Source organism: Photinus pyralis, unplaced genomic scaffold (genome assembly GCF_008802855.1).
Source record: "Photinus pyralis isolate 1611_PpyrPB1 unplaced genomic scaffold, Ppyr1.3 Ppyr1.4_LG2, whole genome shotgun sequence".
NCBI lineage: Eukaryota > Metazoa > Arthropoda > Insecta > Coleoptera > Lampyridae > Photinus > Photinus pyralis.
Genome location: NW_022170403.1, coordinates 6,639,774 through 6,666,797, shown reverse-complemented (window position 1 = coordinate 6,666,797; position 27,024 = coordinate 6,639,774).

Sequence of the window (27,024 nt, the reverse complement as noted above, 5' to 3'; positions counted from 1 at the left end):
GCCGCGTCCCCTTTCGCCCCTAGGCTGGGCCCCCGCCTTCTGCCCCCGACCCCCCGCCGCCCCCACCTTCCTCTGCCCTTTCTAGCCCCTTTCCGTTGTCTGTCCAGGCCTCCCCCCCCCCTGCCTGTTGTCCCGTCCCTCCTCCCGGCCACCTGCCTTCCTCCCGCCTCCTCTTTCCCCACACCCTCCCCCCCCTCCCTTCCCCCATTCCCCTCCCTTGCTCTCCTAGGGTTTGGCTCTTGGCCTGGCCCGTACCCCCTCCCCCCGCGTCGTCTTTTCGTTGCTCTGGTCTGCCTGTCCGCCTTGCGTCCCCTCGCTCGCGTTGGCCCCTCCGCCGGGCCTTTCCCCTCGGCCGTCTCCCCCTTGCTCCCCCCCCCACGGTCCCCCCGCGCCCCGCCCGCCCCGCTTTTCGCGCCTCCCTGCGCCCGTGGGGCTCGTGGTTCGCTGCCTTCCGTCGCGCGCTGCTTCTCTCGCTCTCCTTGCACGCGCGCCGGCGCGTCGGCCGGCGTTCTCCGTCGCCTCGGCGGGCCGCCCTCGTGGTTCGTTCTCGCTGCCGCTCCCTCTCGGTTCTCCGGCCCTCGCCGCTCCCCTCCTCGTGTCTCCCGTTGCGCGTTGCTCCCTCTCCCGAGCCCTCACCGGCTCTCTCCTCCTCACTCCGGCGTCTCCGCTCCGCCGGCGTCCCCCGCCCCCTCCTGCCCTCCCCTCCTCCCCGCGCCCCCCCGGCCCCCCTCGCCCTGCCTCCCCCCTTCTCCCCCCTCATCCCCACTTCCTTCGGCGTTGCCGTTTGGCCCTCTTTGCCCTGGCATCCTCCCGCCTCCCACCCCCCCCTCTTAGGTCCCTACCTGTCCGGGCTCCCCTCCTCGGCTTGCTTCGCACCCCTGCGGCCCGCTGGCTCCTTTTCCCCGCCACCCCCCCGTCCCTCCCTCTCTGCGTCTGTCCGTTATGCCCTTTCCGGCCAGGCTTCTGCTCCGTCCCTCCGCGCTCTTCCTCTCGGTCTCCCCTCTCCCTCTCACTCTCGCCCCGTACCTCTCGCCCCCCTCCCCCTGCCCCCTCTTACTGCTCCTCCTCCCGCCGGTTTCCCCTCCCCTCGTGGGCGCCTCCCGCTCGTTCTCCCTTACTCCCCCCCCCGCCCCTGTCGTGGCCCCGCCTTTCGTCATAAGGTCCTTCATCGCCCTGCCCCGTGCCTCTGTACCACTCCCCGCCCTTACCGTCCGTCACTCGCCCACCCGCTGCCGCCCCTTGTCCATCCCCGTCCCCCTCTTCCGGCCCACCCCGCCCCTGTGCTGCCATCACTTCCTTCTCCCTTCACCTGTCGTCTGCCTATTTGTCTTGACTATCGCCCTCCGGGCCCCTCCCGTAATCTCCCTCTCACCCTCCCCACCCGTCCCTCGGTCCGGTCCTTCCGTCGCCCCGCTTGGCCCCACGGGTCCCGTACATTGGGCCCCACCCTCTTTCTGTGCCTCTCTTTGGCCTTCCCTTCCCTTCGCCCCCGTCTCATTCCAGTACCTTGTCTCTCGCCTTGTTATCCCTGGCACTACTCATGTGTCCCGCGCCTCCCCTTCCCTTGGCTCCATCCTGCCTCCCGTCCCCATATCCTTCTTCCCTGGCCTGCCCTCGCCGTCGCGCTCCCCCCACGCGTCCATCCCATTTGTCATTGTCGCCGCTGCCCTCCCTCTTTTCGCCGGGTCGGTTTCGGGCCTCTTTCCCTGCGACTTTCGCGGCTCCTTCGGTTCCCTCCCCGTCTTCGTGCACCGGGCGCGCGGGCGCTCCCTCGCTTTCTTGCGGTCCGTTTTTTTTTTCGGCGTCGACCGCCTTGGCCCCCCCCCTTTTGTTCCCGCCCTGTTTGCACCCATTCCGGCTCTTGCTTTACGCCTTTTCCCGTGTCTTGCCCCCCGTTCTAGGCCGCTCCAGTTGCCCTTTCCTCTTTTCCCGCACGCGCCCTCGACCCCGGACGTCTTTCTTTTCTCCGCCCTCAGCGATCTCCATCCATAATTCCTTTTTGTACATGAAAGTAACATTTATAGCAGAATCTAAAGCATTCATATTTACCTACCTTGTTATGCAACAGTTTTTAGAAAAATGACCATCAACGTCAAAATTCCGTGTAGCCGATGAAAAGTGGCGCACTCTTGAACTATCATAACTTTTTATTTCATGATATCATTTGGCAATATTTATATCTCATTCGTGCTCCAAAGTGTGATTATTGTTATTTTCACAGACCATAACATTCATCCTAGTGAAATGTTTCAATAATAAAAAAAGGTTACGGGATAACGTAAATAAACTATCCGAGCTCTGGCCGGGTCGGGAATCGCGCAGTGAGAAAAGAGGGAAAGGATGACAGCAGCGGTTCGTGCAAAAGGAGCGATAGCAGCAAGCAAGTGCGCCTGCTAGGCGCGACCGTGGACGCGCACGAGCCTGCATATAGAAATATCATTTACTCGAAAGCGGTAAGAAAACCTTTCAGTAAGGATCAATCGTGCATCAAAAACTTTGAGGTCGTATTAGCACCAACAACACTTCGGTACGATACATGTTATAAATAGTCTCCCTACGGGATATCACTACATAAGAATAAATAAAGATTCTCTGGCTACTGGAGTGCCACTCGCTTCTCAATATATAACGAATGTAAATCGCGACTTGTATTGATAGGCAATTACCGATGAGATATATATCAATGTTTCGATGGTAATGGGCAAAGTTAGAAGCGCTTACGTATTTGGAAATTAATAAGAACTGAACCGAATTATACAATATCTCGTGCGGAGCGAGATAATTCCGTGGGTAAAATTCTAAAAACATAAATTTTTAATAAGGCACTTTGAGTGGTTTTTTGGTACTATAACAAAATGTCCATGATCCACGGAAAATGTCGTAAACACCAATAGGATGCAGAAATTACAATATCCTACTACTGTACTAGTTTGATCTTGTTATACCCGCCAAAAATAAAAATGTTTGTCACATTTTTGGCCCGATTTCGTTCCACTACTATGGGCATTATTTCCTCAAACTGTTTTCTACCAACGACCATTAACTATTCTGACTAATTTACAAAAGAGGGGATTTGGGGGGGGGGAAGGTCTCATCGAAAGGAATTAATTTCTACCAACCATAGCCTCCTCGTCAACTGCTTACAGTGATCGGATATAAATAACATTCCTTATACCTCAAGAACAGATTGTCGGAAGATGATACTCACAAAGGGCGATTGGGGCGTCTGGATGAAATATATCTATTGTCAAAACTTTATGTGCGAATATCTTGAAAACGCTTAGTCTGTATATCTATTGGTGAAGTCTCCCCATTAATAGTCTAACAACAAAGAAAATATGGTTAACTATAGCATGCTACTACGTTATAACGCACTCAGTTACCCAGCTATTTCGGTTAAAAAAAATGCGCTTTATCTGCACATTTATACTTGTTTACTTCACTAACCGGCACAAACTAACGCCGAGATTTGTGCCTCTAATGTTCTGCTAACTTTACGACCTTTTACCGTAATAAAAGTCACATTATATTCCTGCAAATTTTCCACCATTTAAGTTCAATCATTGATAAATTTTTTAATCAATGATTAAATACACAAATTAAGCAATTGTCATCAAATGGGCATGCTGCCGATGTAACAAAGATTCATATAAGTAATTGGCAGCATCAAAAAAAATCTGTCGGTTAACAACTGTACACAAACAACTTATTTGTTACTTGGTAAGCTAAGCTATTATAAAAACGATCACATTTTGTCTTTGAATGTAGTATCCAACGAAAGACCCATTTACTTTACTTTCCTTTAATAAAAGACTCATAAGTTGCATATGTTTACCCTCAAAAGTGCTTGTGAGTTTTAATATTACGTATATTACACAAGAACATGTAAAAAGTTTAGTTACTTTTTGACAGGAATGAATATTAAATTCCAAGACAATATTAAATTTTCAGTGTTTCATACATATACTCTGTGCATACAGTACAATACAATGAAACACGTAGGTGGTAAGATGTAGATAAAGCTTCTGTACAGATTGAAATTCTATTAAACCCGCAAAAATAAGAATATAAATTACAGACTTCTAATCTGCGCAAAATTTTTAATTGATGTTTTCTTTTTGTGTTTCTAGTTGATTTGGTTCACCAGTTCCCAAAGCTATAGTATTATAGCGAATTTTTAGAGGTATATCAAGGCACCATCAAGTCGATAAAGGATTAGTCATGGGCCCTAATAACAACGGACTTTTTCTATACACCACAACACAGCTAGGCATTCCCGTTCAGTGGCTGAATATTTCTTTTCTGTATTTGTTAAAGCTCTTGAAATATAACAGATAGTATGTTCTTGATTATCATAAATCTGAGTTAAAACTCCTCCTACTCCTACTGCTGACGATTCAGTTTGCAAAATAAATTCCTGATGAAAATTTGGAATAGTTAAAATGGGATCTGATATTAAAGCATCTTTAAGAGTTCTAAAAGAATTCTCACAATCTGAATCCCAACAAAATTTATTTCCCTTTTTTAACAATTTATTTAGTGGAGCAGTTATTTCTGAATAAGATTTTGTACCATGCTATCATTCCTAGTACACGACGAACTTCCGTAATATTTTTCGGTGCTGGCATATTTAATATACACTCAACTTTTCCCGGGTCAACATGTAAACCATTGGAATTAATAACATATCCTAAATATTTTTTCTTCAATTTAATTTAATATTGTATAACATGTTTTTTTATGTGTAATGCACACTTTAAACTTGTTATTGTTTTAGGTAATTTATTATTGTTGTTCTTTTTTGTGGTTTCCCTGTGAATAAATATTATTATTATTATTATTATTATTTAAGTTCAGACCTACAAAATTGTTTACATTATTGTTTGTTTAATATTAAATTTGCTTTTTTTAAACGATTTTAAACACAATTTCTAAATGTTTTTCAAAATCGGGGACTACTATTATTATGTCGTCCAAATAACAAATACAAATGGTTCTAGTTCAGGTCCTAATATTGTGTCAAGTAATCTCTGAAAAGTTGCGGGCGCATTAGTTAATCCTAACCTTGTAAATTGATACAGTCCCCTACCAGGTACTGTGAAAGCTGTATATTCTTTACTATCCCCATGTAATTCTTGCCAATATGCACTTTTTATATCGAGACTACTTATATATTTTGTATTTCCTAATTTTTTTAAAATTGATTATATATAGAGCAAAGGAGACGCATCTCTTTCTGTTACCTGATTAAGTGTCCGAAAATCGACACAAAAACGTTGAGAACCATTTTTCTTAGGTAGGTACTAATAAAACAGGTGAGGACCATAACTACATGATTTCTCGACTATCCCTTCTTTGATCTTCTATCCAATTCAGCATCAATTAACTTTTGTTTATATGGTGACCCAGGATAATATCTCTGTTTAATTGGGGAATTGCTTGTTTTAGTTATATTATGCTTTACTAAATTACAACAACCTACTTAATTATCCTGAAATTTTTCAAAATAATTATTTACAACTTCTTCCAGCCTAACTTTTTGATTCTTTCTTTGTTAATGAAGATGCCGAATATCCGGAACAACTCCCATTTTGGACCAAAAGTCTATTCCTAATATTAAATTTTGTTTCAGACTTGACACATAATATAATTCAATTATTTTTACGACGTTCTTTAACTTTATTGGTACCATAACTTTTCCTAGACATTCACAGTTGGTGTTATTAGCTACTCTACTGTTTTTGCGTCATTGGTGTTTAATTTTAGACCTAGTTTTCTTAAGATATCCCATGTAGTTTGATTTATAAATGTTTTATTTCCTCCTGAATCTAATAAACCATACAATTCAATGCCTACAATTTTAACCGTCACATAAGGACATGCTCCATCATGCGCCTGCGTTAAAATGTTGTCTAAAATAAGTTTTTGTTTATTTTCTAAAGTTGTAACGTGGGTCGCTACTTTACGAGAAGACAGATCGCAACCTAACACTGTCTTCTGGAGCCGTTTCCCGAATTTGGATTACAATCTGGACATATAAATTTGGTAAAATCACGCTTCCCGCAAGAAAAACAATATAATTGGATTTGTACCTTACAGGCTTTTGCAAAATGGCCTGGTTTATGGCACCGAAAACATACCCCATTATTGGATATATTGGATACTTGAATTTCTCTAACGAGGGAAAACAGGGAAGGGAACGAGACCAAAGGATAGGAACATCGGAAGCCAATGAACGCCCGGAGAAGAAGCTATCACTAGAAAGCAGAGTTCCCTCTAAGGCAGAATACCAGTGGCGAAGCTGTGGCCGTACCCGTTCGGGTCGGATAACACCCAGTTAGCCGCCCCCCCCACAACCCCCCAATCCACAAAATCCACCACATTGTTTGGCATATGTCGCGGCCCAGCGCGATGGCAACAAAGTAGTGGAGAAACGTCCCTGATAGTGTCTACCAGGGACGCATCCTCACGACAGTTGACTAAATCCTGGGAGAGGCGGCGACGCCAGGCATATGTCAAAGTTTCAAGTTTCAAGTTTCAAATATTAGCAGGTTTTAATTTAGACGTGTGGTGATATGCTCTGGCTCTTGCATATATTTAGTAATATTAGTGTTTGGTGGACAATATACAATTATGGCATATAAGTCGATAGAGCATGAAACTCTTAATCTCAGGCTCGTGAGTTCGAGCCCCACGTTGGGCGCCAATTTAGTGTAACGACTATTTCTACTAATTGTGGGGATGTTTAATTATCACTAGCTCAGCGGGGTAGGTAATTCGGCTAGATGCAAATAAAAATAACATAATATTTCAGGGCGCCAGGTCCTATGCCTAGAATTAACCTCTAATAGACCAGTCAGAGGGACAGTCCCACAATCTATCTGTCCAAGTAATTAATAGTAATTTATTCCAAAAATAATCGGTTTATTAACACACAGTCTAGCAATAAAAATAACTGGTAAATAATGTGTTTATATAGAATTAAAGTAAAATCTCAGTTCGTTGGTTACAGGCATAAAACATAAAATATTAAAATGTACAAATTCCAAACTTTCCAGATTTGGCTTTACATACAGCCAACAAGTCGCGCAAACAAACAATTGACAGTAAAGTAAGATTAATTAAGGCTTCTCACCTTTGGTTCCGCACAGTTCAACGTAAAATGAATTTCAAGTCCACAGAAGTGCGGTGTAGCAAGCGCTTGCTCGACCCCCTGTAGATAACAAATCAAAGAAACTGAAAGCAAGAACGACCTGCGAGCTATTAGTGTCACAGTTCGAATTAATTAACTTAAATAAAAATAAATAACCTCTAATACATGACACCACCGCTCTGGAAAGCCCTAAACTAACAGGAAAAAAAACGTATGGAAACTTCTTTCTGGTTAGGTCAGTACCTATGTACTCTCTTGTTTTAGAATAATGACTAGATAACTTCTGGCAGATTTTTGAATCACCTCCAATATGCCATTAGGTATGATCTTCGCTGGTTTTCCAGGAAACCCAAGCAAACGGTATACAACATATACATAATATACATACAGGGTGATTCCTATAGTACCTGCCACCGTTTGGGAGCGTATAGGGGGTGCCTAGGGGAAGTCTTTTCATATAGGACACTTGGGGTCGGAAATCCAAAATAAGGGCGCCAGAACCAAATTTATCTTCTGGAATTTCACGCCTGTATGTAGGCAACCCAACCGACCGACGTTTCGCGCGGAGCGATGCAGAGCGAGTTAGCGCGAGGAAGCGACATGGGAGGGAAGGAGGGAAAACGACAGTCAAAAGCAATAACGTTTACAAGTGTTCAACGTGGCCACCGTTGTTCTCAATGCACTTCCTACATCTAGCCAACCACTCCCCTCGAACTCGCGTGAAGACTCCTATGTCCTGGCGAACAGCCTCTCCGGCCATGACGACGCGCGCAATTAAGTCCTCTTCGGATTCGACGGGAGTCTCGTAGACGTGCGCTTCCATCACACCCCACAAGTAAAAATCTAATGGGGTGATGTCGGGCGAGCGGGCAGGCCACTCCACCGCACCTCCACGGCCGATCCATCTGTCCGGATAGGTTTGGTCCAAGTGTTCCCTCACCTGCCGCCCGTAGTGAGCAGGGCACCCATCGTGCTGGAACCAGTGGTCCCAGTACAAGTTCACTGGAACATCCATTAAAAGTTCTGGTAGCACCTCGCGCAGGAAAATCAGGTAATTATGGGCATTTAGACGCGGAGGGAGGATGTAAGGCCCCAGTAGGTTGTCCCCCAGGATGCCAGCCCAAACGTTTAAAGAAAACTTGTCCTGGTATCCTCGCGTAAACGTTTCATGAGGATTGTGCTCCGCCCAGTAGTGGCTGTTACGAGGATTGAAGGTCCCCTCTCTTGAGAATCCTTTCTCGTCAGTAACTAGCACGCTCCTCAGAAAGTTCGGATTAGCTTCTTCCTCCTGGACGACTAAGTTGCAGAATTCCAACCTCCTTTCATGGTCACCCGGCCGTAACTCTTGCACTTTCTTAAACTTATAGGGGTGTAAGTTGTTGTTGTTGGCGATGTTCCACACTGTGTGTTGACTACAACCCACCTGATCTGCTACAAGTCGAGTGCTAGTACGCGGGTTTGCCTCGAAACGTTCCAACACATCCTCCTCTAAGGCATTTACCAACGGGCGATCGCGATCACGGGCGCTAGTGGGCTGCGAAATAGGAGGAGGTCGGTGTAAACAAACAAACTTTTCGAAATGGGTGCTTAAATGACCCAAGTATCGATGTGCATCACGAATCTGTGTGTAAAGTTAAGCCTCCGTCAGCTTACCTGCAATTGCCCTGTCTCGCACAGTCGGAAGTGAACTTCTTGAAAGACCTGTCTGCAGGGTAACTGACGGTTTGGATACCGCTCAGCGTACGCTCGCCGTGCAGCTCGTGCGTTACCATTTGCCAATCCGTACATGAAGTGCATGTCCGCGTATTCCGTGTTAGTAAAACGTGCCATAGTGTTTATTCACTTGATACGCGTCGTTGCAGACGGGATTTCGTGGGTTTAAACAAAATTCTGATCAAGTGTCAGCCACACATCGCCGCCTGAGATCGCTCCGTGTGCACCGCCGGCCGGTTGGGTTGCCTACCTACAGGCGCGAAATTCCAGAAGGTAAATTTGGCTCTGGCACCCTTATTTTAGATTTCCGACCCCAAGTGTCCTATATCAAAATACTCCCCTACGCACCACCTACACGCTCCCAAACGGTGGCAGGTACTATAGGAATCACCCTGTATAACTAATAAGCAGGTGTTCGGCTTTTTTCTTCGTATGATAGCAGATAAAACTAAGTATATCCCACAATGTGGTTTAATTGCAAAGTCTAATAAATGGTACTAATGAGCTAATGCCTTAACAATTTCTTAAAAACATACTGGCGGTTAAAACTGGCCTAGTTGCCTAATGCCACCCAGCGCCTTTTTTTCCACTAGGCCCATCAGGCCCTGGCCTAGGGCCCGCACGCTGAAAGGGCCCGGAATCGACACAGTGATTACAATAAAATAAGAACCAAATTTCAAATATTGAGTAGCATTGGTCAGGGCTATTTAATTTCCGCGTAAAATGCGATCTAAAATTAACGATTTGAGGTGTTTCATGGACACACAGAAATTATACGATCCTTTAAAAAGAATGTGGGGATATTTACAAAATGGATTGTACCTAAGGATATATAAATCTAGATATGCAATATCGAGATTCTATTGCGCATATACCGTTCAATTCCTATAAGTAACGCATCGGGTGAGAGATCGTTTTCCACATTAAAACGAGTCAGGAACTGTTTGAATCAAGACAATACTTCGTCCTTGGCAGTTCTTAATGTAGAAAGTGACATCCTAAATGTAATAGATGTAAATAAACTTATAGACGCAATTCGCTGATCTGAAAATACGGAAACGAGTAATTTAGATGTATGTTTTTGTGCGCATTGTAGTATTTACCTACCTAACTTACAACTGATTTTTAATTATTATTCACTAGATTTTTATATTTTGTATCGCATTATGAGAATATTTGTTTGATTTAAATTTTATATATTTTTTACTTATGCTTATTATAATTTTTTGTATACCTAAATCTGACATATACGCTAATGTCTGAAGTAGTTTGATTTTACCTAAAATTCACATGCACTGTTTGGGCATGAGGTGGGGCCCCCAAATATTGAGGGGCCTAGGGCCCGCCTATTTCAAAATTAGGCGCTGATGCCACCAAGTAAATTATGTACTGCTTTTGATACAGGAAGAGGACAAAGTGGTAAGACCTTGACGAATTTTTGGGAATTTATCTACATAAATTATATTTACACCAAAGAGTTAATAATTACTCTTTGTTTACACCTAACTAAAGAGCCTCCTGGTGTATTATGCAACATACCTTACATTTTAAAATGTAACACCATTGAATTTATAGAATAGTTATAAATTCAATGGTAACACGTGTTTTTTTTTACAGTAAGCGCATTTTCATTTTTCATGTTAAAAAACATGCTAAGTGACATGGAAATTGTAACACCAAGAAGGCATTGGTTTTTTTAAACTAACTGGGACTCATAGGTAATGATTGGGTAAAATTTAATTCATGCGGATATGACTTATCCATCATTGTTTTTACTTATTTATTGATAGCGAATTTTTGTTGTTGTTTATTTAGTGAACTTTTTATTACTTCTTTAAATTGATTTTAGGATGTGATTATGTGTTTTGATAATTGCTAATGAAGAACGTTTCGTGATCCTACGAACTAGTCGGAAGTGCAATCTTATCGAAAGCATCCGGTCTTAACTCCCAACACCGACAGAAACTTTTAAACCGGTGTAGGTGCATCTGAAGTGGAACATGGAATGGCATACAGTGGTGTTTAGTGGTGAATCTCGCTTCTGTTGGGGAAGGCATGATGACCGAATAAGTATGAAAGGAAAATGTGGAAAGATGTCCAATTTTCTCTTGAGCGGCCTGCGCACCTTAGTACCGGAGTAATGGTATAGAATGCTACAGCTACAGCCTATGGAAACAGGTCCTTTTTTGGCATTCATTTGAAGAATTGTTTGTACTGTACAAAGGGGCTTCGATAACAAGCAATGTAAATGGATTGTATTTATAAATTGCTTGCAATGCCTTTTATTACAGGTAGGTATGAAGGTACAGACACAAAGGTAAACGTGGTTATTATAACAAATACAAAGTAATAGGTAATTGATGAACGGCGGTTTCGATGCGAGTCGACGACTTCTCAACGGTGAAGAGAGAATGGGGCGAGTTCTGTGCGACGCGACGAGTACAAATTTCGCCTCTGCGGCCCATGCGCGCACACGTAACAAGTAGGAATATATACAGGCACGGGCAAAATGGTTATGTACAGGGTATTTTCATTAAAGGAAAAACGAAAGGTTATTTTATTCTAGCTTGGGGACGCAATAATATTAGTTACCAACAATTATCTAATATATAAACATCTTGGGTCACAGTGTCTCCGAAACGGCTCGACCGATTTTTATGAAATTCTTTGTATATTTGTTAGGTATAAGAATAAGTAGTAAAGTATATTTTATACCGCTAAATGATTCTATAATTCGCTCTGTGTGGCGGTGAAGTGAGGCGGCGCATCCGTTCATGTTTGTTTGCAAACTGCACGGCGACATCTTGATTTGTTGTTGATCGATACTAACGACGAAAGCTGGGCGGCCATTGATGAGCGGCGGCTTCGGTGCGATTCTAGTTTGGGGACGCCACAATATTAGTGACCAAAAATTGTCTAATACAGGGGTTCCCAAAGTGTGCGCCGCGGCGCCCTGGGGCGCCGTTGAAATTGAACAAGGGCGTAGTGAGGCGTTTCCGTTTTCTCTTCTCGGGAAACTGTAACTTATTAGACATTCATGGGATAAAAAAAACAATTCAATTCGTGCTCGCTGAGTTAGCACTTCATCGACAGAATCTCATTGAACTCTCTTGCGACAGTAAACTCAAAACTCACTCCGCTTGTTCCGATTTGGTAGAGTTCTGGATATCTGTCAGAAATGAACATTCATCCAGTTCTAAGTGCAAAAACCATCAGGATTTTCATTCGGTTTGCAACGTCCTATTCATGTGCAAGTCTGATTCCACGCTTTGAAAAGATATGTGGAAGGCATCAAGCTAACACGTCACATTGAAGATTGAGGATTAACTTGTTTTTTTAGAAATTACACGTATTCTTCTGTATCTGTCTCAATCCTAAGTTAAGTACATTGTCATCCTCAATTTACGTTTGTTTTTTTTTCGTAGCCCGCCTTGTGTAGGTAATTGCACTATATTTCGGCTAAGTAGGGCGCCGAGGCCAATGACTAAACTTGTAAGTGCGCCGCGAACTGAAAAAGTTTGGGAACCCCTGGTCTAATATATAAACATCTTGGGTCACGGTGTGGGATGACCAGGGTTTTTTAGAATTGTGATTGACGCACCGGAATCAAGCAGGCCGAGTAGGTTTATGCAAAAGGTAGATACTTCTAAATAAGGTTTGTTGACCTTTTCATACTGAGAAAGTATGTAGTCGAGTACGGTTTGATTATGATAATTGTAAGTGGCCGAATCATGTATTCCTTCGTTGCACTCAGACACGCCATTCTCCCAGGAGGGGTCCGTGAAGTTAGCAGCACATTGAAGGCACAAATGTCGAGACTAGGTGGGTTGTGCTTCGTTTGTGCTGGTTTGTGCCGTAAAAAGTTTGCCAGCAAAACATACCGTTTGTAAATTATTTCGATTTTTAGATGTGCTGCTAACTTCGCACACTTTTGTCGGCACAAATTTCGGGACTGGGTAGATTGGTTAGTGCTTCGTTTGTGCCGGTTTTTGCCGAAAAAAGTTTGCCAGCAAAACATACCGTTTGGAAATTATTTCGATTTTTAGATGTGCTGCTAACTTCGCACACTTTTATCGGCACAAATTTCGGGACTGGGTAGATTGGTTAGTGCTTCGTTTGTGCCGGTTTGTGCCGTAAAAAGTTTGCCAGCAAAACATACCGTTTGGAAATTATTTAGATTTTTAGATGTGCTGCTAACTTCGCACACTTTTGTCGGCACAAATCTCGGGACGGGGTAGATTGGTTAGTGCTTCGTTTGTGCCGGTTTGTGCCGTAAAAAGTTTGCCAGCAAAACATACCGTTTGGAAATTATTTAGATTTTTAGATGTGCTGCTAACTTCGCACACTTTTATCGGCACAAATTTCGGGACTGGGTAGATTGGTTAGTGCTTCGTTTGTGCCGGTTTTTGCCGAAAAAAGTTTGCCAGCAAAACATACCGTTTGGAAATTATTTCGATTTTTAGATGTGCTGCTAACTTCGCACACTTTTATCGGCACAAATTTCGGGACTGGGTAGATTGGTTAGTGCTTCGTTTGTGCCGGTTTGTGCCGTAAAAAGTTTGCCAGCAAAACATACCGTTTGGAAATTATTTAGATTTTTAGATGTGCTGCTAACTTCGCACACTTTTGTCGGCACAAATCTCGGGACTGGGTGGATTGGTTAGTGCTTCGTTTGTGCCGGTTTGTGCCGTAAAAAGTTTGCCAGCAAAACATACCGTTTGGAAATTATTTCGATTGTTAAAGGTTCTGCTAATAGGCCAGTCATTGAGGAGGATTTTTACCTGGAAATAACTTGGGAAGTACAGAAATTTTGTATGCTTGAGTGCGTAGAACTGAAATTCATATAATGCACAATTCTAAACTTGCCGCCGGGGCCGCCATCTTGCCAATATGGCCGTCAAAAGCGGTTTTCCGCCGATATCTCCAAAACTGCGCATTTTACGAGAAAATATGTGGTGAGCAAAATTAAAGAAACGAAAATTTCCTACAAAAAATATAGTTAGCATATTTTCACTAAAGTTAGCCCTTACGCAGAAATTCAGAAATTTTTAATAACCAGTGGCGTATACTTTATCCAAATAATTCATTAATCATTTAATTAATTAATCAATTAGTCTATGATCAATTGATTTTAAGATTTTATTTTAGGTCTCCATCTTCAATGGTGAGACATATCAATTTTCAAATTTTATTAGTTAAATCAATCAGTTATATATTGTTATATTCAATCCCTTTAAGCCAGCATTCTTTATTTGTTTGGTTTGTGATTTGATTATTTATGTTAATTTTACGTTAAGAGCGCCATACCTATAGCACGTGACCTTGCACGTGACTAATTGATATGCAGCTCCAACCACACCATCACACTCCCAGGCAAGAAAACCATGCGCCACTGTTTCTCTTTCTATCCCTAATGCCCACTTAGCACTTACTTTTGATTACCTTCGTTAGGCGGCGCCACCTCACAGTCGCTTGAAAGGAAAATTTCTTTTTTCCATTAAAAATAATAAAATACTGCCTTGAAGTTATTGTTTTATAGACTAAAATCTCTAAAATAAATTACTATAGAATGAAATGGTCAGATTAAACGCTTTCCATGATAGACTATGAATTAGAAATGACAGTAAAAAAATTTCAGATAACGATCCACCGTCAAAAAAACCTTACGGTTTGGATTCCAGTTTAAAGCTTTTAAATGAGTATTTGAAGTTGTTCTTTAATCAATTTCAATATCAATATCAAAAATCAAAACTTAACTTTTCCGCACGGTAGCATCTGTTGAGACCCAGCACTTTCTTTTCATTGGATTTACTTCTGATACATCGCGATTTACCGTTAAACTTACAAAAATTGGCCAACAAATAAGAAATTTACTTTTGCACATGCGCGAAAGAAGCTTTTGATATGTTTGAAATAATCGATCGATTTGCCTTTAGTAAAGAAGGCTAATGTTAAAATTTCAGTAAGATCGGTCCATAAGTAACAAAGTTACTTTTGCGCATGCGCAGAAGATTACGGCCTACCAGTTTGAAAATTAATGGCTGCCTTCTCCACGCGGCAAGGACTGAAAAAATGTACGCAATTTGTCCCATTCAATTTTGAGTTATCGTGCTAATTACAACCCGGACAACGACAACGGACTTTTTTCTGTGATGAAAACAATACTTTACTTACCCATATATGGGTGCGGAAAAGTAATATCACAGATGATATATGCGATTTATATACACTTTACATACTACTGTAAACCACAGTAGGCGATGTGAAACAAAAGCTGATCTAGAAACTAAACTGTGTTGACATTGTAACTGGAAACATTTTAACAGACAGAGTTTGGCACAAGAAAGTAAATAAAAAAATTATAGAAACTTGAGAACGAAATAAAAGATTATTTTTCATAGCCTACTGTGACTTAAAGTAATAAAGTTTAAAAAAATTGCATAGAAAACCAGTATCATTCATGGTGTGTTATATTTTTATCAGGCCGTGTGGCGCAATTCAGTTTAGGCTGGAGTGCGGTACTATGGGTCACTGGTTAGAATCGGCGTTCGGGCATATAGATATTTGTAAATGTATAGTGGTTTGGGTTGGTAGAGCGACCTTGGATGAAACCCCGCCCACTCAAAAATAAAAGCTAAAATAAAATTAAAATAAAATATTTAATATGCTACCTTTTTAGATTAAAATGTACAAGATGTTCCACAAAACACAGGAGATTAGGTCCGGTCCGATATGACTTACCCGACTCCATACACTTGTATACAACGGCAGAACTTAGGGATTCTTATCTACCTATTTCATGTAGTGCAATCGGATTTAGCAGATTTGGACTTATATAACAGTTATCCCCTGAGCTCTTTACCATTTGGAGACCCAATCTCACGAATGACTAAGTACACCACAGACAGATGCTAATTGTAACTTCAATTATTTTACATTTGGTACAACACGCCGCGAAAGGCTGTCATTGAAAAAACGAAGCTAACACACACGTTCTTCTCCAACACAAGGATGATCTTATATAAACAAACCATCTGCAAATGTATGGCATACAATTGTCAACAAATTAGACAATAAAGTGTCATCAAAAGTACACTACACTTGTGTGAAAGCTATAATACTTATTAAAAACGTGCTGGGAGTTTTCACACATTCCCTTTTTTGGTCAAACTTTTTACTATACATTCCGGCACAAAGATAGCATTAACCCATGCGTGACATTAACATTATACTTAGTTTCAACAGTATAGCGACAAAAATTGTACAAGGTTTCCAGAACATCTAAAAATTGAGATAACCTTCAAAGGCAATGCTTTGCTGGCAAACTTTTTACCCCACAAACCGGCACAAACGTAGCACTAACCAATCCATCTAGTCTCGAAATTTATGCCGACAAAAGTGTGCGAAGTTATAGCAAACATCTACAGACATCTAAAAATCGAAATAACTTCTTCCAGGAAAATATTTTCCTGGCGATACAGCACAAACCGGCACAAACGTAATTTGTGGAATATGTATCGATATTCTTTTGTCGATTGAAGAAGGAGAATCCGGCGAATTCAAAGAAGCCAACGTTGATCCCGAAATAGGGATAAACGTATTCGGCAATGAAAACAGTGACATTAACGAACCGCCAGGTCCGTCAGGCCTGCGTAAATAGAGAATCTAATGTTACTTAAAATTAATTGATCATAGACTAATGATTAATCAATTTGATTAATTAATTAAATGATTAATGAATTATTTTAATAAAATACACGCCATTGGTTATTAAAAATTTCTGCTTTTCTGCGCAAGGGCTAACTTTAGTGGAAATATGCTAACTACATTTTTTGTAGGAAATTTTCGTCTCTTTAATTTTGCTCACCACATATTTTCTCGTAAAATGCACAGTTTTGGAGATATCGGCGGAAAACCGCTTTTGACGGCCATGTTGGTAAGATGGCGGCCCCGGCGGCAAGTTTAGAATTGTGCATTTTATGAATTTTAGTTCTACGCACTCAAGCATACAAAATTTCTGTACTTCCCGAGTTACTTCCAGGTAAAAATCCTCAATGACTGGCCTATTAGCAGAACCTCTAAAAGTCGAAATAATTTCCAAACGGTATGTTTTGCTGGCAAACTTTTACGGCACAAACCAGCACAAACGAAGCACTAACCAATCCACCCAGTCCCGAGATTTGTGCCGACAAAAGTGTGCGAAGTTAGCAGCACATCTAAAAATCGAAATAATTTCCAAACGGTATGTTTTGCTGGCAAACTTTTTACGGCACAAACCGGCACAAACGAAGCACTAACCAACCCATCTAGTCTCGACATTTGTGCGTTCAATGTGCTGCTAACTTCACGGACCCTCCTAGGAGACTTCAACTCGCGTTGATGCGATGACCAACCCCAACGCATTAAACTAACCAATCTCCTATTAACACTCCTCATCTTCAGAATCAGAAACCCAAACCCCACCTTCTTCTCTTATAACGGGACCTCAAATAGTTGACGACATCGTCTACACTGAACCTCTGTTTCGATGCGTCGAGGCGGACCTCTTCTTAGGCCCGACGATTACATCACATCAGCTTCCTTTACTCGTCGCTCCGCCGCCTCTGCCGCCGCCATTAATAATAAACAGAAAAGATTTTTCCAATGCCAATTGGGAAACATTCTCCCAACACCTGTGCTGTGCAATAATATCCCATTTCATCATTCACTTGACACAGCACAGGAAATAGACGAAGCAATCGAAACCATCACCACTGCCATTTCCGAAGCAGTAGACACGGCCGGGCCGTTCCCACTCCTCAATCAATACTCAACCTAATTAAGGATAAGAGACGAATATATTGTAGCTTCTCCGCACCCGCGAGGCCGCGACATAGTCCTCAAGACGGAATATAACAGAGTAAACACCACAATAAGACGAGAGACGAACAGACTAACAGAAGAAAATTGGAATAGAACCACCTCCGCTCTACCTTTACAGAACGAAATCACCCCTCCCCTCCCCATTTCCAAGAGATCTTCCAATCCCCAGGCCTACCCAATTTGGATCTCGAAAGCTAACAGTCGAACAGGTGCTGGGTTATTTTCGAGGCCAGGCCACCCCCGATCCTGACGACCCCCTCTTAAGCCCCATCACCCCTGACTTAATCGTCAATATCATAAAACGTGGATAAAATTCCCGGACCCGATAAAATTAGCAGACAAATACTGAGACACTTATCCCCGATGACAATCACCCGCTTGGCGGAGATCTTCAACCGATGCCTACAACATCCCCACTTCCCAACCCCATGGAAAACTTCCTCAATAGCAATATTCCTCAAACCAAAAGACAACCCCACCAGCGTAACCTCCTACAGCAGACCCATTTCCCTCCCTAGCTCCATCCGTAAATGTTCGAGCAAATAGTCGCCCAACATCTCAGCAGGCAACGTGTCGAGACGAACAACCTCCTCCCGTCCTCACAATTGGGTTTCAGGACCCTCAGATGTACCCAAGACCCCCTTCTAAATCTCCGAACAGAAATCTCAAAATCCTTCAATAACGAGATGCACCTTTGTGATCGTGCTTGTTGACATTCACAAAGAATTCGATTCGGTTTGGGACGCCGGACTCGTTTACAAACTTCGCTTCCTCGATATCCACGAAAGAAATGACAAAATTTCTGTTATCCTACTTGTCCAACCGAATCGAAAGTGTAAAAGTTTCAGACCCCTTCACAGTCCTAGCAGGAGTCCCACAAGGTTCCCGCCCTCTCTCCTCTTCTACACATAATATATACACACGATTCACCACAACCCACGAACACAAAAACCAGCGCCACACTATTATTCAGATGGCACGGCTTTCTGGGCATCAAAAAGAACCAGTGACAGAGCACTAAACGACACACTCACACAATTCACAGACTGGGCAAACCGTTGGAGAATTCAACAGAATCCCAGGAAAACACTCTTCCGACGCCCACATTACAGTCGTATCACAAGACATCAAAAAGACGATATGACCTTTATTCTTAACGACACGCCACTGATACTCACCAAATCAAGTACGTAGGAATAGATTTTGTTTTGTTTTTTTTTTAATTCATCACAGACTACTTGATTAAAATATAAAAACCGTTGATGTAACTGGTATCTTATTTTCAATCTTATGCTATGATAGCTCGTTGAAAATCGAGAATTAAACAAGTTAAAAAGTAATCGTAAACGATTTACAAAAAACCGCATTTCTACTTGTATTCATTTCCCATTTGTAAGATGCAACTTCTGTTAAAATCGTAAAAATTATAACGTGAGGTTAGTTCGGCGCTGTAAAACTCAAACCCCGCCGCATAAACGGCCAGCTAGCTCAGATTCTTAATTAAAAGAAGGGCTCGAGATGAGAATCTTCCACAGCGGTTTGTTCGTTTGGGCATATAACATAAGTTTTTGATCTTTGGTAGTTACTAGAAATGATTAGTTGAGCGCCACCCAATTTTGCACAAATTCTGACCTCTCCTGTATAGAAATTGGGAAAACACAAGAGAGCCAAATAATAAATTCACTACGAGCAATTCTGATTTATTAGTCCTGGCAAAACGGTGCAGGATCGGCAAATAAAATGTATCTTCAATACGACAATAACAAATACTTTAAATGACAAAAATAATCCCCAAATAAATTCATGAACACTTCCTTAATAATTACGTTACCAGCCCCCTACAACAATGATCGAGCAAAAATGTAGTTAAGATTTCAATGGATTCAAAGATTGAATTAAGTTAACCCGAATAACAACTCATATAGGCAACACTGGGTACAAGTAAATTAAAAATCTTACCTTGAATAACACATACGCTGTCTTCTCCGAAAAAGAGCTCTCCTTCGAAGTTCCAGTTCTGTAACACACAAAAACAAACCCCAAGCTACAACGCTCGGAACGATTATATGAGCCGGAAGGGCCAAAAAAATAGCTTACTCGTAGCCGGCTCGTTTACCCATACGTTAAATACAGGTGCGTTGCTCTTGAAGAGAGCCACGACCTCAAACACTAGATGCGAACAAAATACAAAGCTCCAATCATAAATCGTCGGAAGGTTACACTAGATTAATGGTATTGAAGCAAATAACAAAAAGGTTGTGTAAAAGATCGTATCTTCCGAAAATTCCACAATCAGCTGGTCGCTCCCGGTATCGTTTAGGTGTTAGCGCTTATCTACTCGGTGGTACGCCGGATAGCTGCCGGCAATCAACAGGTGTTCGTACTCCGGAATATTCGCAAGATGCAAATTCATTTACATACAAGGATTCGTCTGTACAAGAATTCGCCTACTACATGGATTGACCGGTACAAGAATTCGTCTACTACATGGATTGATCGGTACAAGAATTCATCTACTACATGGATTGATCGGTACAAGAATTCATCTACTACATGGATTGATCGGTACAAGATCTACTACATGGACCCCCTAAAAGTAATGAAGATGTACAACTCCCTTAACGAGATTTTTAATAACATACCTGAAATCGTCAGGAGGGTAATGAAAAATACTTAAATCAATGAAATATGGAAATTATCCAAGAGGTTGTGAATATGTAGGTAGGGCGATGAACTTCCACCAGATATATAGCCTCGCAATGGAGAAAACGGCTTCTGAGTTACTCTACTCGACAACGCCAATAAAAAGGTAAAATTGCCAGAGATTTTACGTGAATGATGGCAAATATTACCCACTGGTTTTAGAAGAATTCACAATGCCACGCTCTACAAGTACAACCTCGTTGGCTTTAAAACGGAAATGAAGTGAAAAAATTACGCGATTCTGCGCGAGGAAAGAAGCACGCGTACAAGTGACGCCATCTCACCTATATCCTGCCTAACGTAGCAAGCGGTAATTTTGAAATTTGAATATAAATAAACTAAACTGTTACAAAATCCGGCCACAAATATGAAAGATAGCGTTGCACATGTGCAATCCATGTTTGACGTGCTACTTCAATTTCTGTTTATAAGAAGAATTTCATTTCAATGCTTTTCTAAATAAGAAAGTTGGAACTGCGCATGCGCAAATCTAAATTTCGAAACTAACGTTAGATATTCCTTTATTCCAAGTGCCTATGTATCAAATTTCATTCAAACACTTTTATAAATAAAAAAGTTTGCAATTCGGTTTATAAATGGTCGAGTTGCGAAAAGGGCACTGTGAATTTTGACTCGACTCAACTTTTGGCATTGCGTATTATGTGGCTAAAGCTATGCCCATATTGAATTTCATGCAATTCAGTTCATAACTACTCCGAATTAGATTTTCCTGCAGTTTTCCTTCTGCAGAGGCACCTCTAAATAGCATTATGCTATGGCCTCATATGGCTTCTTTAAAAAAAATCTTACCGATCGCTCTTCATCATCAAGACTATTGAGTTGCTGTCACACAAGTTGCGCGATTTGCTGGTGGGAATGTGAACCGCGCACACCTCATAGATTGATGTGCTTTTTTTTTTAATCGAACATAGGGAAATTACATTTTATACAAACTCCTATGTTCGCATTTAAAAAAAATTCACTGTATATGCGTTATCAGTCCTCTCTCTTTCCTTGTCTAAGGGTCCTTAAATACATTGATTTATAACAATTAAAAATTATGACTCGTATTTATCACAAGTCGCCCAATCTGAAGGGGCACTTCAATGCATCGATGTTTGACCGTGGAAGTAAACACAATTCAAGTTGCTTACATAGCAAACAAGAACTTCTAGATAATCCGCGAATCAAGATCATTCGATCGCCGGCGACTAATCCTTTGTCGACTTGAAATGATGGCGACTGGGTAGCGCCTTGATGGCGACTTGGTATCACTCTAGAAAGTTCGCTACCAGTATAATACTGATCTATAAAAATACCAAAATCGAAAATAGGTCATGCATTCTAAGTTTGCATGTTACGTATAAGTATAACGTATAACATGTGAATTTACATTTCTGATCCGAAAAGTATAACTTGATGTGTGGACTGCGGATGGAGACGGTAAGTCATATTTTTAGTAAAAGGTAACATCGCAGCCATTTGTAAGTAGATATCATTTTAATCACAGCGATGTAGGGGAGAGTGGTTGAAGATGACGCACCTAACAGGAATCGCTTACTGTTTTTTTATTTATTGCACGAACAATGCCAAATCCGTTAAATAACTATATGGCAGTGTTGGTAATTATTATATACCCACATTATTTTTTTTAGTCTCATAAAAACCTGGTAGGCATAACATTCTGAAAAAATTGCATTGCGTCGTCTTTTCCTTGGGGTTTGGGTAAGTTGACGCACTTATTAAAATGCACTATGGTGATAAAGGCTAACAAATTGACTCAAATAAAAATATATTATATAAAATTAAAATAAAACAAAACAACTAAAACCTTCATTTTACAAAGTAAAAGCTAAATTCAAGTAATAATGCCATTAAACACAGTAAAAACAAAACACTCAATTTTGGCATAAGTCACATACACAACCTTTAGGAGAGTCAACACCGCTGCACTCACTGTGTGCCCAATAACCGCAAATAGTGCACCTATACCACATTTCATTTTTTGTTCCAGTGTCTCCACAAATAATACATTGGTCGTATTCAGAAGCATTGCTAATATCGTCCAGTTCATCGTCGTCACATATTTCTTTTTCGTCGACACTTATTTCACTGTCAGAGTCAGATTCCTTGTAAACTTTTCTCACAACTTTGCCTTTCTTCTTTGTTTTCACGGTTGCATTTATTTTCCCTGCTACTGCCATGGCTTTTCGGTTTCGTTTATTTTCTTTTTCCTCCAAATTCTGTTTGAAAGGGGTGCTAGTTAAGACTTCTGAATGCTGCTTTTTACGTACATTCTTCCCAATTTTCTTGGCCTGTGCTTTGGGTACAGGTAAAAGTGTTGAAATTGGAATTTGTTCCGGTATAAAATAAAGCTCTGTTGCTGACGGTACTGGTTGTTTGCTTGTTGATGGTAGCAAAGGCACTGATTGTGTGCTTGTAGATGGTTGTGGAGATAGTTCTTGAGGTAGATGTTTAGATGATGGTGATTGATGCAATTGAATTTCCTTTAAAGGTTGTTCACTCATAAAGCTATCGGCTGGTGCAAAATCTTCTTCTGAAAATTTTTCAGAATTAAGTGGATATATTCCAGCGGCGGCAAAACCTGAAACTCCTTTTTCCACATTTGCCACTTGCTCATATGCCACTTTAAAAATTTCGGCTACATCATGAGTTAATGTGTTTCCTTCTTGTGGGTTAGAAATTTTTCTCTTCAAAAATAGGTTACATTGTCTGCTGTATGCGTTTTTAAGTGGTCCAAAGAAAGTAAGGTCGAGGGGTTGCAAACTTATGTGATGTATGGGGCGGAATGCTAACCATAATTATTCCATGACTCTTACAGAATTCATAAATGGGCAATGAAATGTGGCTGGAATGATTATCCAATACAAGCAATACTGGATTATCAACAGTAGAAGATACCTTTGCTTGAAAATGTTTCAGCCACATTACAAAAACTTGTTCGTTGCTCCATCCATTTTTTGTGCACGTATAAATAGAACCAGAAGGTCCATTTTTTTGGAGATGAGGACTCATCCTCAGTCGAGGAAAAATAAATAAGGGGGGCACAAAGTTTCCTGTGGCACTGACAGCGCAGATCACGGTAATGTTTTTCCCACTTTCCCAGGAACAAATAGTACCAAACTGTTTCACACCAGTTGGTGCCAGGCTTTTACCGACTTCTTTTGGTGTTGTAGACACCCCTGTTTCGTCTACATTATATATCCGATCCGGGCCAAATTTGTTTTTTGTTAATACTTGTTCTAGATTATCAAAAAATCTATCAACCTCCAGTTTGTTAAAGGCAGACACCCTACTTACACTGGTCCCTTCCGGTTTTCTCAGAGAAATATCAGAATTCCTCTTAAGAAAACTTCTAAACCAGTCTGGCCCTGCCATCGCTGTTTCCTTATTAAAACGATGCTTGATATGATTTATTTCGGCATATTTGTAAGCCACCTGTCGTAACTCAGTGGGCGTTATTCCAAAGAATAACCTTGCGAGAGATTTTACTTGTTCGGCAATTTCCCGTTCTTGTTCTTTAGAGAAAATTGGAGCGCGCCCTAGTGTCTCAGATTTCCTGTCCTTAATTTTTCTTTTAATTCCCAAATGACGTCGCAAAGTTGCCTCATGTATTCCAAAATCTCGAGCAACTGCCCGGATTTTACGACCTTTCTCTATAGCATCAAGCGCAGAGTCAAGGGAAGCTTGGCTGAAGTTCCTCCTTTCCGTTTTTCTCTGGTACTTTCCCATCTAGGACGAAAGCAATTGTTGTAAGTTCGGTAAAAAAAATTGCTGGCAAAGATAACGCAACGGTCCACTGTGCGTCATCTTTACCAATATGAAACGCGTCATCTTTGCCAATGCGTAGCCATGACAAAAAAAAATTATTTAGCAAATTCTTCTAATGTTTATGAGTGCCGCAATTACTTAAATTAACAAACATAACATGCAATTCAAGTACATACCATCCCCTAGTTCTGACAATGTTAACAAAGCTACTTTTTGGAAACAAACTTCTTGAACACTACAATAACAATCAACACACTATCACGTTGGCGTCATGTTTAACACTAAGCGGTAGTAGGATTCGGTTGAAACTTTGCATTGACAGTCCTGGCTACGTAAGCAATGAAATTTCCCGCGCAATTCGAAATTTAAACTATTAAATGAGGCAGTTATGAGGTGCGTCATCTTACCAACTGCGCCATCTTAACCCACTCTCCCCTACCCCACCTTGATCAATGTGAAACACAATTGACATGTAATTTTGAATTGAGGTTTAATTCGTAAGTGAGAATGGAGCCATTTACGCTTTATAACCGAAATTCACGCGCCATTTATCGCTATTTTATCCTGCTAAATGAACCGAAACGAATGAAAGTTAACAAATCGACATACGGGAGTTAAAATTCGAGAGATAAGTTAGTTGAACAGCTAGGTGGAAAGCAGCGTCGTTACTGTTCAACAAACGTGTTCTTTCCTTTCTGCTATAGTGAAATGGGGGGACGGGACAAATTGGACGCAGTCATTCGAATCAAATGTGTAGTAAGTTTCAGGGTATCAAGAGAGATTCACAAATACTGTGACTTGCTCACTTCTTGAGCATCTTGCGCAATACACAGGCTGTAATTTTATTGTAAAAAAGTGGGAATGGAAGATATAACTTCCCCAAAAATCCAACGCTTTCTAAAGATTTATAATTTAGAAAAGTATTAAGGTTTCCACGTTATGAAGTATAGGTAGGTGGGTACCTACGTTGCATTTTCAACTTCGTATTCTGTAATGTTATCGTAAAAATAAATTGCGCCAAAAGATTAATAAATTCGGGATGAAAAGTGCTTTTAAATTTTATGTTATATAGATTATAGGAGATGGTGGAATCTGATATTAAACTTTGCGGTAGGTATGGGGGCATATTTTCCAATATCGAAGCGAATGACACATCGCAGTTATACCGTCAATAAAATAACAGGTCGTTACAAAAATATATGAAAGAATTTATTCGTCTGGAATATAGGTTTGCAATGATGTGCTGATATAAATGAACACGCTACATAATTTATGTTAGTGACGTGGATGGTAGCTGTTAGTACTCCTTTCAGTGCATTTGGTGAATATGCCTTCCGTCACAATTAAAACAAGTATAAATTGTGCACAGCTCTTGTGCAGATAAAGCGCATTTTTTTAACCATAATAGCTTTTGTTTTGTCATCACCAATGGATATATTTCTTGCAGACGTCTCAAGGCCCTTTGTGAATACCCTCTTTCCATAAGGGAATATACCCAATCACGATAAGAGCTCGAGGAGGAGGGCTATAGTTGGTACTGTACTAATTAATTCCTTTCGTTGAGACCTTTTATTAGAGTACAATGAAGGATAAAACTACTTAGTTCCACTCCCCCCCCCGACTTATAACGAACAGAAAAAAGGCAGTAGTAGTAGAAAAACGGGGGATTCTTTCGTTGACCCTTTAATTAGAATACAATTCAGAGGTAAAATTCTTTTAAACCCCCCCCCCCTCCTCAGGCCCCGTCGCTCACTGATCTCGAAAAAGAGTCGCACGGGAAAGTTATAGTTTGTACAAACCAATTTATAATGAGTTGATTTCACTTATTCAATTGGACTGGATCTCCTTACCTGATTAGGTAGGTATGTACGTGTAATATGTAATATTTGTATTCTATGTAAATGTATGGTACCACGGCATAGGAAGCCGTGATGGTACCGGTCAAACAGAACGCGTTTTGACGTTGTTGCAATATTTTACATTTTCAGTTATGTTTACAGGTTATACTACCTATGTCTGATATCGCACTGAAAGATTCATTTCTCTCATTTGAGAGTGTATTGGCCCCATTTCCTCTTGCGCCCTTGAGGTAATGGAAACAAAACTTGAGAGAACAAACTTGAGAAAACAACACTTTTTAATAAAATTTAAGAAAAAAAATAAAAACAACCAGCCACATTCCATAAACGACAAATATAAACCATAGATTGCCAAATTCAAACCAAGCGGTAAACCAATAAAAAACGGCATGCTATTGCGAAAACACCCTAGAGATAATATCTCGTTCTTTAACCTATAAATCATCATTATCTGTTGTTGACATTAGTTTCATCAACTACACAGAAGCACGGATGTTATTCACACAAAATGTAGTAGGTAAGTAAGCAAACGAGCTCTTGGGTATGGCTATAGATTGGTATTGCGTATTATATGACTAAAGCTCTGCTCACTTTGAATTTCATGCAATTCGGTTAATAACTAACAGAGGACATTCCTTATTTCGTGGCCACATTGCCAATTCGCGAGCTCCGGTCTACAAATTTGATAAAAAATCCACCTGCGCAATTTGATAGTAATCGCTCCATTCGTTTTCGAGATACTGTGCTAACGGACAGACGAACAGAAATCGCAAAATCATAAACTCGCTAACAGCACGTTAATAAAGAACAAGTTCATATATTTTGCAGTTGTGTCCTGATTCTATTTAGCTGTTCAGATTCCGCATAAATATTTTGAGCATCTTAGTAAGAATGAAGATCCAAAATAAATTGCTTTTAGTGATCCTCCAAAATAACGCAAAT